Source organism: Alosa alosa, chromosome 10, assembly GCF_017589495.1.
Source record: "Alosa alosa isolate M-15738 ecotype Scorff River chromosome 10, AALO_Geno_1.1, whole genome shotgun sequence".
NCBI lineage: Eukaryota > Metazoa > Chordata > Actinopteri > Clupeiformes > Clupeidae > Alosa > Alosa alosa.
Window position 1 is genome coordinate 5,003,209 of NC_063198.1, and position 11,815 is coordinate 5,015,023.

The 11,815-nt window shown below is 42.1% G+C and overlaps 1 long non-coding RNA gene across 1 annotated transcript in view; it reads left to right on the top strand.

The window, feature by feature from the left end:
* Positions 1 to 4,212: 4,212 nt before the first annotated feature.
* LOC125302136 overlaps positions 4,213 to 11,815 on the top strand; it is an 11,827-nt gene continuing 4,224 nt past the window's right edge. The window contains exon 1 of the long non-coding RNA XR_007194852.1: positions 4,213 to 4,528. This is a non-coding gene — a long non-coding RNA (uncharacterized LOC125302136). The remainder of the gene's footprint in view (positions 4,529 to 11,815) is intronic.

Genomic DNA, 11,815 nt, shown 5'->3' on the forward strand with positions numbered 1-11,815 from the left:
TTAATGCATTGCTTTTTGTCTTCGAACTAAAACCGCTCGCGTTTAACAGCTTTAATCGAAATTTGAGCTAAGCCGCCAAACAGGAAGTGAGCTCATATCTCAGCAACCCATTGATCTATCATAACCAAACTTAGTCCATGGACTCAGGACCCAATCAGGGGACGCTCAAGAAATCTCAGGACCTTTGACCCTAGGGGCGCTGTAATTAAGAAACATGCCTTTTGGCTTGTAGCAGCAGTTGTGCTTAAAATTAAAACCCACTAGTGGTGTCTGGTACTACTGTTGAAGGTCCTTAGGCCAACCCAAGCCAACTTGTGATGTCATCGTAATTGATTCGGCTGCCATATTGGATTAAATCAAAACACAAAAAGTTTTTTTTGCAGGTCACAAATTTCATCTGTTCCTCACCAAAATTGGCAGAGACCATCTTCAGACCATGCCTGATGACTGCATTGCTTTCTGGAACAATTGACAGAAGCTTTGACCTGTACCAGCCAATCAAAATTTGCGGCAAAGCCGCCAAACAGGAAGTGATTTCATATCTCAGCAACGCTTTCATGTATCAAAACCAAACTTAGTACATGTACCTCAGACCACATCGGGAGGACGCTCAAGAAATTTGGTGACATTTGACCTCTAGGGGGCTCCGTAATTGACAAAAATGCATTTTGGCCAGTAGTTGCTGATGCACATTATTTTGCAATGGAAGTCAATGGCAGCCCATAGAACCGTCAGGTAAAAAGTTATACAATTTTGCACACTAATTGGGGACAGTCCAATAATTCATTTCACCAAGTTTCATGCCGGCACCTCCGCTCTAGCGCCACCAACAGGCCAAAGTTGGACTTGTGTTCAAGGGACGAACTTTTTGACCTGTTGGACCAATGGCAAAATGAGGTATCATTGGAATCCTTGGGCCAAGCCGAGTTCAACACACCCTATGACGTCAATTTTTGACCTCTGTGTTTAAATCACAGCAAGTGTGATCATCTCTCAGTCAATCTTTTATTTTTGATGTGAAACTGATGACAGCAAGTTCCATCTAGTTCATTCTAATGTGTGCAAAGGTGGGACGGGGTGGGATGGGCAGGGGCGGTTGGGCGGTGGGCTGGCTGGGGGGGGGCCATTACACTCAGCCCTGGTTCAGCCACACAAAAATCAGTTATGTTTTGATGTGAAACTTGACCTTGTAACTCAGCCAATCTTGGGTTGTATGGCAAGGAACTTGCTGTGACTGCTTAAGGCTATATGTCTGATGCAACGGCATTGACTTACATGGCAAATCTGGCCTGCTGATTTCACTGCTTGGCCCCCTCATTGCTGCGTGCAGTTATATTTATATTTATTATTATTATTATTATTATTAATAATAATAATAATAATAATAATAATAATAAAGCTATTATTATTATTATAATTATTATTAGCCTAATAACATACCTTGGTCAGTTGATTAAAATTATTTAGCTGACGCCTGCCCAAATTATTTTGGTACAGGACCAGCTTGGCAAGGAAACTGCGCACTGTGGCCTTTGAATGGACAAGCGTCACAGCCTCTCCTTGGAGCTTCAGGGAGACCTCATTCATTTTCCCAAAGAAGTCCGCGAGGTAATGAATGTCGGCGCGACAAGACAGCAGCTTCTCCGTTAGATCGGCATTGACACCTTGTAGGAACTCCAGGACTGTCTGAAACAGCTCGCACAGCCTCGCCAGGCAGTTGCCTTTGGAGAGCCAGCGCACCTCGGTGTGGAGCAACAGACGCTTGAAGGCCTCATCATTCTCGCCACACAGCTGCCTGAAGAGCCTATCATTAAGAGCATGGGGTTTGATTTTATTTATTGCTTTTACTGCTGTGTTGAGTGACTGGTGGAGAGATGGGCTGATGGCTTCGGACGCGAGGTTGTGGAGGACACAGCGCACTGTCAACACCTGCGGCACACACTCCTTAAGGAAAGTGGCGAATCTGCGGTACCTCCCAACCATAGTGGGAGCTCCATCTGTGGCACAGGCAAGTTTTTTCCCGGTGGAATGGACTTCTCCTGGAGGTAGGCCTACTCCTTTAGCGCGTTGAATATAGTTTCTCCTCTTGTGTCAGCAGAGAGATATTTAATAAACAGCATGTCCTCGGCCACATCCCTCCCAGACACAAAACGCGCATAGGCCATTAGGAGAACATTGTTGTCTGCTGTTGTTGTTTCATCCAGCTGGATACTGAAACGATTTTCTCGCAGTGTGGCATACAGCTGCTCCTCAGTGTCCAGCACCATGTATCTAACCCTCCGTGCCACACTGTCATTGCTGAGCGGGATGGCCCTTAACACTGGCGCTGGGTCTCGCTCCATCACAGTGGAGATGACCTCTTTAATCGCTGGGAGAACCAGCTTTTCTCCTACAGTAAATGGTGTGCCAGACTTAGCTATCAGTAAAGAAATATTGTAGGATGCCACTAACCCGTTCTCTGTCTGGTTTGTCTTCCGAGCGAACAGATTCTAAATGGTCCGTCTTGAATGTTTCTCTTTGAGGGCATTGAAATAAGCCGCATCATGAGATGCCTTGTCAGGATACATTTTGTTCAGGTGATCCTTTAAACGTGAGGGTTTCATCGCCTCATTAGAGAAAACCTGCTCGCAAAGCATGCACATCGGGAGCTGAACATTTGTAGGTGAGGGAATAAAGCCAAAGTTTATGTAATCGACACTGTACTGTCTACATTTTTATCTTGTTTGCCGCCATGTTTTTTAAGTTTTTAAAAAATATGTATGCGTAATTGTGCTTGTGTACATTTTGATTGGATATGTAATTTTAACCCGTGAAGCAGGGTTCGACTGTTGCAGCCGTCAGGAGCCGTCAACCCGCTCTGCGGCGGTCAGTCTGCTGAATTTGTTTATAGATGTTGCCATGGCTTCGCCATGCTGTGGTCTTGCTGGATCAAACCCACTAATAACTAGATGTACCGCAGAGCGGTACAAAATATGACCGCCGCCCAGTCCAGCACATTTTTTCCACAAAAATAAATCACGCTGAAAGGCCTATATGATTCTGTCTCACTAAATTGCATTATCCACACTCAATTCTCACTGGTATCTGCTACACAACAAGTACCAAAACATGATTAGTTCATAGATTTCACATGTAAAATTAATTTTATACAACCCCACCCCCATCTTGCCTGTTCATAATTCTGAGAAATTCTTGAATATGTGTCATATGTATGATTACTGTGAATGTATGTGTGTGCGTGTATATCTGCTTATGCACATGTGTGCACATGGATGGGTTAACATGACCCCTAGAGGCAAACATACAGAAATGCCCACCAAGTTTCGTGTACCCCGGTCTTTCAGTGTCCCGGGAATCCTTGTTGGTGTACGGTCACTAAATGTACACATAAATCATTTTATTGTAAGGCCCCCCATGAACGAAAGTTCACAAAACTTGGCATGCATTCGGAAGGTGTCATAATGATCCTACACTTTCAATTTCGTGCAGTTTTGACCATGTCAGCCAGAGATATTGTGATGAAAACACCTTATTTTTTGCTTTTTAATTTTTAACTAGGTGGCGCTATACATGAAATGAGTGGTTATGGAATGGGTTGACATGGCCCCTTGAGATCAACATACAAAAAATATGGTCCTCCTAAACCTTACGGTTCTCGAGATATTCACAGAAAACTGTGTCTGCCCTACCCTCCTTTCGGGGGGTGCAGTCCATCGGGGGGGCTACAGATCAAAAACAAAAAACGATGGTTTCATGCTATCCATATGGGGTTACATGCCCACTGTGAGATTGGAGCTTGCCCACCCCTCTCTCATATCAGGATGACCGCAAGAAAAACGACTAGGCAACTCAAGACTAAAGTGACGCGGGTGCGAGTTTTATTTACAGTGCAGTAGCAGTGATTAACAAAAGAGAAAACAAAAACTGAGAATAAACGGAAAACAAAACCGGCCTCAATCAGGCAACACAAATATAACTACAACAAAAGACTGTTTAGAGAACGATCACACTTTTTCTTGCACTTACTTCACTGCACAGCTTCACAGCAAGCTTTGCTTTCCCCTGCTCTCTTCCCCAAATGAAAACCCCTGCCCTTTTGAAGGGCTCACAATCTACCCGAGAGCAGTGATTGGACAGACAATAAACCAATCCGAAAATGGCATTACAAAACCTTTAAAACACACATTTTGAAGTACATACAAATATCCCCAGAAAATAGCTTTTAAAAAGTAGAAAACATACATCCCATATTTACTTATTTTAGTATACTGTATGCATGAAATAAAGCTACAAAACAATTACTTACATATCACCATCGTCACCATGACAACCAAAGTTTGCGCCACTGAACCGGACAGTGGTTAAGAACATTGGTTCCGCAAGGGCTCCGGTTTCCCCACGGACCATTCTGATGGAACACCCATTGGCAGCGGTGAGTGAGAAATGTTTGTTTGTAGTGCAGTGAACTATTGTGTTGCGAGTGGAATATAGAACGAGACAACTGGTACCTGCGTTGCTCGCAACGATGGTAAGTACATGTTTTAACTGAGAAATGTGTGTGTTTGTGACGTGTGCATTTTCGCGATAGCCGCGCTAAAAGGAAAAAGTTTGAATACGGTGTGTAGGAGATGCTAACATGTGTCTGGGTCTATGTGTGTGTGCGGGAGTGTGCTGGCGTGTCAATGGGAGTGTCTGTGCGTGTCGGGAGGTGTGTGTGAGTGTAGAAAGGATGTGTCGCTGGCGTTTTGGTGAAAAATGTCACGACCACACATTGTCATTTTTCACACCCACCAAGTTTCGTCTACCCCGGTCTTTCAGTGTCCCGGGAATCCTTGACGGAAATTTGGACATGCGAAAAAAAAAAAAAAAAAATCTGACTAAACCTAAGCGGCGGTCATAATAATGACCTCTAATAGTAAACAGAACGATTGGCTGTAACCACTGACTACATGGAGCATTTTAGTTACTGGCTACGTAGCAACACCTGTGTTGCTGCCAGACTCTCACGGTGACTGTTCTCCAAACGCCTCTGCTGGTCAGCGCGCTCTCTGGCTGCTCTGACAGCTCGAGCCGTCCCTGTACTGGTCTCTCCAGGTCTGGGACTGACACTAGACACCCAGGCCTTTTCTTCTTTGCCCTGGCCCTTACGTTTGCCCACTCTTGTCTGACTCGATGCAGGGGGGATGTAATCTTTGTCGTCAGTCTCCACCCGAAAAAAATACCTTAATACTATTTTCAAATGTCTCATTACCAACAATACCAGTGTGAAAAGCAAAACATTAATAAAAACTGTTATATGTAGTGATCGGGTAAGGGTGAGCTGCTTGTTGAAGAAGACATTTTCCGGATTTAGGAGTTTTTTTTTTCTTTTTTTTTTCTAGGCGGCGACCATAGACACAGAGACATTCTCTGATAGACACATATAGTCAGGGGGCCTATGTGGTTTCTGTGGGATTGAAATGTTAATTTTTGGAGAGTGGTTGGACTGTCTTTAGAGGTCATTGAACATGGAGAAAAATGATGAAATTTTTAATGTTTTAACCCTATAATTAACACCATAAATATTGCCTAAATCACTCGCTATGTTGAATGAAGTTCACAAAACAGTTATTTTATTATTTTCAACAGTATGATTGTATGTCAAACAATTAGAGATAAGATCAATAACCAATCAGCAGAGGTGGAAAAAGTACGAAAATATTGTACTCAAGTAAAAGTACCAATACCTTGATGAAACATTACTCAAGTACAAGTTAAAATACCGATCTGAAAATGTACTTAAGTAAAAGTAAAAAGTAGTTCATTTAAAATGTACTTTAAGTAAAAGTTACTTAGTTACTTTTTTTTTTTGGGGGGGGGGTTCCAGAACAACCAGTTTTACCAGAGACTTTCTGAGGAGATACAGCACAAAAAAAATCCTCCATAGTAATGCATGGGGTTAGTCAGTTGTCTACAAATATCACAACCCTTCCAGTGGCAAAACGTTGACATGTGAATACATTGAGCCAATCATGTGGTGTGTTGTAAAATACATTGAGCCAATCATGTGGTGTGCTGTGAAGACATCGTGCCAATCATCTGTTGTGATCTCGCTGCTGGAGCAAGATTGGTGTCGCGGAAGCCTTACGCGACACGCATTTCTGCCGAAATAGATGCACGATAAGTGCCCAAAAGTGTTGCAATATGGCCGCCCGAAAGTGGAGGTATTTTGCCTGAAAAGGACTTTGGTCCTAGCTCGAGTTGCTGCAGCCAGCAGCTAAGGCAGCCATGTTCATGCTCCCAGTGTGTAGCGCTGTAGCTGCAGCAACTCGAGCTAGGTAAAACCGATTGTTTCAGTTTTGTTCATACCGACAGCACTCGGTGACGTTGAGAAATGGAGATCTATGTGAAAAATCACCGGAGTTCTCCTTTAAGTTTGAGCAGTAGTTGATTTTCAAAGTTAGTTGCACTCATCCTTGCGTCGCTTTGCAGTGAACAGTAATCCAACTGAAAAGCCCCTCACAGGCAGCTGAGGCAGGGAGGCCAATGTTGAGTTGTTTTTTTATATTTGGAAACAAGCAGAAGGTTCAGCAGATTAAAGGGCGTCGAACTGGGGGGGAGAGTGGGAAGTATAGGGCCCCAATGGAGGAGAGGGCCCATGAAAAGTGGAATACGGGGGGTACAACATTTTCACCAGGCATTAGTAATAACTCAGGTAATCCACACATAAAAAATCCAAACAACTCCATAAGTAGAGTCATGTGTAATGAAGTGGAATAACACAGGGAAAAAGTATTGAACAAGCTAAGAAAAAGCACTAAGGCAAGGAAAGGGAAGGAACGAGCTGGAATCTGTAAGTAGTTAGAGTAGTTATCCTTTCTATCTGTGCAAATTAATATAAGCTTGGTTAGTATATTGATGGGCTATAAAAAGGTTTTTCATTACCAAGGTGTCACACAAGAAACATTTCATGATGGATAAAAGCAAAAAGCTCTCCCAAGACCTTTGCAACCTTATTGTTGCAAAACATATCAATGAAACTGGTTACAAATGCATTTCAAAACTTCAGAATCTTCAGTAAGCAGCATGGGAGCCATTATCTGCAAGTGGAAGAAACATCACTGCCATGCAGGATCTCCTCAATAATATTTCTGACCAGGGAGTCAGAAGGATAGTCAATTCCAAAAGCCAAGGACCACTCGGAGTAAGCTCCAGAAAGACTTGAAGGCAGCCAATTCAATTAAATTCAATTAAACAGTTCTGGAAGTAACTAAAGATCAAGATTCACAAGAGGGACCCCTGGAATCTGTTTAGAACAATGGGCCAAAATCACACCTGATACTGTGACTAATACGTTTTGTCATACAGGAAATGTCTTGAAGCTGTCTTTACAAACAAAGGCTTTTCCACAAAGTATTGAAGAAATTTCAGTAGGCACGTTCAGTACTTTTTTCCTGTGTCATTCCACTTTAATACACATAACTCTTATGTTTGGATTTTTTTTATGCGTGTGTTAATATAATGTGTGGTGAAAATTTTGAATAGACTCACTGGAAATTTACGCTAATTACTGAAAAAAAAAATATATATATATATATGTCCACCATATATTTATTTTACCTGAATATTTTAACTTCCAAATTAAATGTCAAAATGAATGTCAGACGAAATTTTAAAGTTTGACTGACTGGATTTTGTATACAAAACATAGTGAAAACTGTCTAAGGTCACTCTCCCTTGCTAAAGAGCTAAATGGTTTAGTCCGCCTGTACCGCGATTCATAAGGTAGTCTATCTTTTGTTTATTTAGTTGAGCATCTCTAGTAGTGGACCGCTAATTGTTGTGCTGCTGGTGCAATGTTTTCTCCAAGAAAGCCAAGTCAGGTTACTAAAAAGAGAGACATCAAAATGAGGGGAAACAACTGCTAATAAACTTCTTTCCAAAGAAAGGTGAGCACAAACGTCAAAACACCTAAATCCCATGGTGTTTGCTTGAATATCACAGCTATCATTAGTGCTAAAGCTAACTGAGACAACCCATTGAAATAGCGGAAAATACACTTTCATAGGTTAGGCTACACATGTAATCTGATGCATCTCGTGATCCAGCTCCAGCTCCATCTCCATCCCTTTCAGAAAGACTGCATGGCGCCAGCTTGATGTCCTGTTGTAGGCTACATGCTGATCATTATCACTAGGCTAGTGGGTTAGGGCGCGATTTCTTTTTTCTCCCTTTCCGTTTTTCGTTAGTCTTAACTTTTTTTTTTTTTTTACTCAAGTAACGGATGGGATTTTTTTATGTAGCGAAGTACAATACTTCACTCAAAATGTAATCAAGTAAAATTTAAAATACCGATTTTATAAACTACTTAAAAAATACAAAATACACAGAAAAACTACTCAATACAATAACGTGAGTAAATGTATTTCGTTACTTTCCACCTCTGCCAATCAGTTTCACCAAATACACATACTCCATTGCTGAAAGATAGCAAAATCACAGATGAGACCTCAAACAACATTTAATTCATTTACATATACACAACATATTAGATCTACAACTAGTCTACTAAACCCTATTTGTACTCACCTTCTTAAGACTGGTCTCCCCTTCCTGGATAATGTTTTGCTCTAGATTATAAATAATTCTGTCAGGGCATGTACCGCAGTCGTTTAAGACATCTGTTATTAAGCTCTCCCACAAAAAACCTAGCCTTGTATCTATACTGGTCCTCCTGGACCTCAGCGCTGCCTTTGACAGCATAGACCATGACATACTACTTAGGCTTGAAAATGTGATAGGCATCAAAGACCCAGCACTCGCTTGGTCAAACCCTTTGGCTAAAACCTGTTAGCCAAACCTGACACATTTAAAAGAGCTATAAAGACATATTACTTATAGTTCTTGGTTGGTTGCCTGCATTGAAAAAGGACACCTCATGAAGACACTCTTTTGTCTGCTTCTGACAGAAGAAGCACTTATCTATGCTGGCAGCAGCTGCTGCTGAACAAGTGTACAAAGTCCCTCTAGATGGACTTGATGCAGTTGCAGGTGTTGCTGCAGGTTCAGAAGATGGTCTACCACGTCTTTTCTGAAGACACTGAGTCCTGCCTGCTTCACATTATTTCTAGTAGCGAATCTTAGCATGCTGCAGATGCTCACTGTTACAGGTGGATTTGTAGCAGTTCCTGTGCCAAACTGCTTTGATCTCTTGTAAGATAACTGCACTGTAACAATGTAATCGTTGGCTGATCTGTGATCCCCATCTCTATACTCTCTCATGGACAAAAACAAGAAATTTGGCATATGTCTCTAGTGATGGTTCATTCACCAGTCCACACATATCCGCCACTGGATACATAGCCCAAAATCTGTTTCTTTTAGAATATGTGTTCCATCACCTGACTAACAGAAAGACACACCTCAGAATATAACCTAACTAGACTGTGCCACCATGGACTATGAAAATGTGCTTGCTCAAATGTAGAAGGCTAGAAGGTCACTAATATCACCAACCATGAAGAACAGAACACTATGTGCTTCAGGTTATTCGTAATTCTAAATTTTATCACTGCCAGCTATCATCAGCCAACTGTCAATGGTAGTCAGGGATGGATTACTGCATGGGCCTACCGGGCCCAAGCCCAGGGAAGACAAGGAGTCAGGGGGCCCAAGCCATTGCATGGAATCATTGCCTCAATATCAACACATCATATCAACATATAGGCTATGAATCTGATTGAAAAAGTATTGTCCATCCCCAAAATGCACCAGAATATAGGAAATCACATCAAATAAATTTTTAAAAATGTCCCCTGCAACAATTAGTGGGTAGCCCTTAATACATCTGGGCCCAGGGGCCTGAAAGTTCATAATCCATCCATGCTGGTAGTGTCTCTCTTTATCTTTCTCTCTGTTACACACACACACACACACCTGTCTGTCTGTCTATCTGATCCTTTACCCTTCCTTTTCATCACACTTACATAAGCTACGGAAGGCCTTACAGACTTCAGCTGGTACTATGTAAAAGTCTATTAAGTCTATTAAACTTGATTTAACAGAGATCTCTGCACTTTGTGCTCTGAATGGGTGTAGACAAGAACTGACAGAGCAGGCTAGGCCTACACTCAAGCACACTAATAGGCATGAATTGATTGTATTGATATTGAAGTATTATTTTTTTAGCGGACAATTTCGAGAATTTTAGGCACAATTTCTTGTTAAAGAGATCAATCATCAGCCTAAAAATGTTTTATAATGTTGTGTTGTTTATGTGGCCCACTTTTGCACACCTTCTAGGCACCAAACCCTATGCTATAATACCAGCAATGTGAGGTTTATGGACAAAACACCATATTTGACCTTTTCTGAATTTGCTTTCCTTTCCTTTGCTTTGGGTCCTTCAAAACCTTCAAAAAAAATGGAGACATGTTTTTTTTTACTCTTAAGAACCCCTAGAACAAAGATATAATACTCTCCAAAGATTAACATGCGAATCCCACAGGCCCCTTAATTAGACACATAGGCCCCCCTTACTAATAGGGATAGACGGTAGCGAAAACGGAGACGGGGAGGGAGGAGGAGAGGAGGGCATGGGCAATGTGCGTTTCGTCGTTTCTACCACTAGCAAATCATTGCGACAAATCATTGTTTTCCTACATGCTGCCCCCAACTGGATTGTGGATTGTGCCTTTAACTGGCCGAGTTTCATCAAAATTGGTGACGTAGCATGTATCACCCCCGCCTGGTCCTCTCATGGACACACTCATAACTGTAGTCCTGTCAGAGCCATCAATGATGATGGGGATTCAATTCTGCTTGCCTACCTTTTTGTCTCATCGTGTCTGCCCAGCTGTTCACTAACAGACAGCCATTTCCTTCAATCAGAGTGAGAGCGAGAGAGAAAACATAGGCTGCCTTCTATGGAGAGAAACAGAGAGCACTGTCAACTAACAAACACGCACAACTCAATAAACACACAACAGCCTCTCGTTTTACACACATGCATGGGAAAAAGCCCTCCTCCCTCACGACTGAGATAGCGGTGCATGCATAATTGCATTGTGCAACGACGCGCATCTCGGTAATAATTACCACCGTAAAAAAGACCAATTACCAACCTGGCAGAGAGCTGAAATGGATTTGAAATGGTTGCCAAAGTACGCATTCTGGCTTCGCTTACAAGTACGTTTGATGAATGAATGCTGAACTTGAAGTTGCAGTTTGGCATGCCGATAACTACGGAGACGAAGATGAAGACTCTTACATACGCTACTCCAGGTGATGAAAGATCAATAAAAGAACAAAAGCATATTGATCATTTAGGGTGCATGGATCAGTGTTAGCTTTGTTTGAGATAGGGATGCTTCAAATGACAATTATATCAGCGAACCATATCCTATAAAGCACTGCCTTGGCATCTTATCGACGGGTCATCAACTTCCCCACTTTTTCTTGAGCGAGTGTAACAGGGTTGCTAATATCCATTTTCTATTAAAGATGAGGTCATTTAAATTCATCACACGGCTCTTTCAGCAAACCCAAAATTGGCTGTCATTGTTGGGGGGTTATTCGTTTTCATCTTTAAACCCCACTCGTAATAAGGAATCGTTTAAACGACAAGAACGCTGGAGTAATGAAAGGCTCTTATGCAGTGGGACATTGCGCTCCCTGACACGCGCAAATAAAAAGATTCATTAGGGCGCGCGCATGAGGACTGGCACGTGGACGAGGAGCAGCAATAAGAAGGGCCAGAAACTGAAGCCAACTTTTTTCTCCTTTTCGGGATAGATTGTGCTGTCAGAGAATTAATCACAATATGCTCACTGTCTCC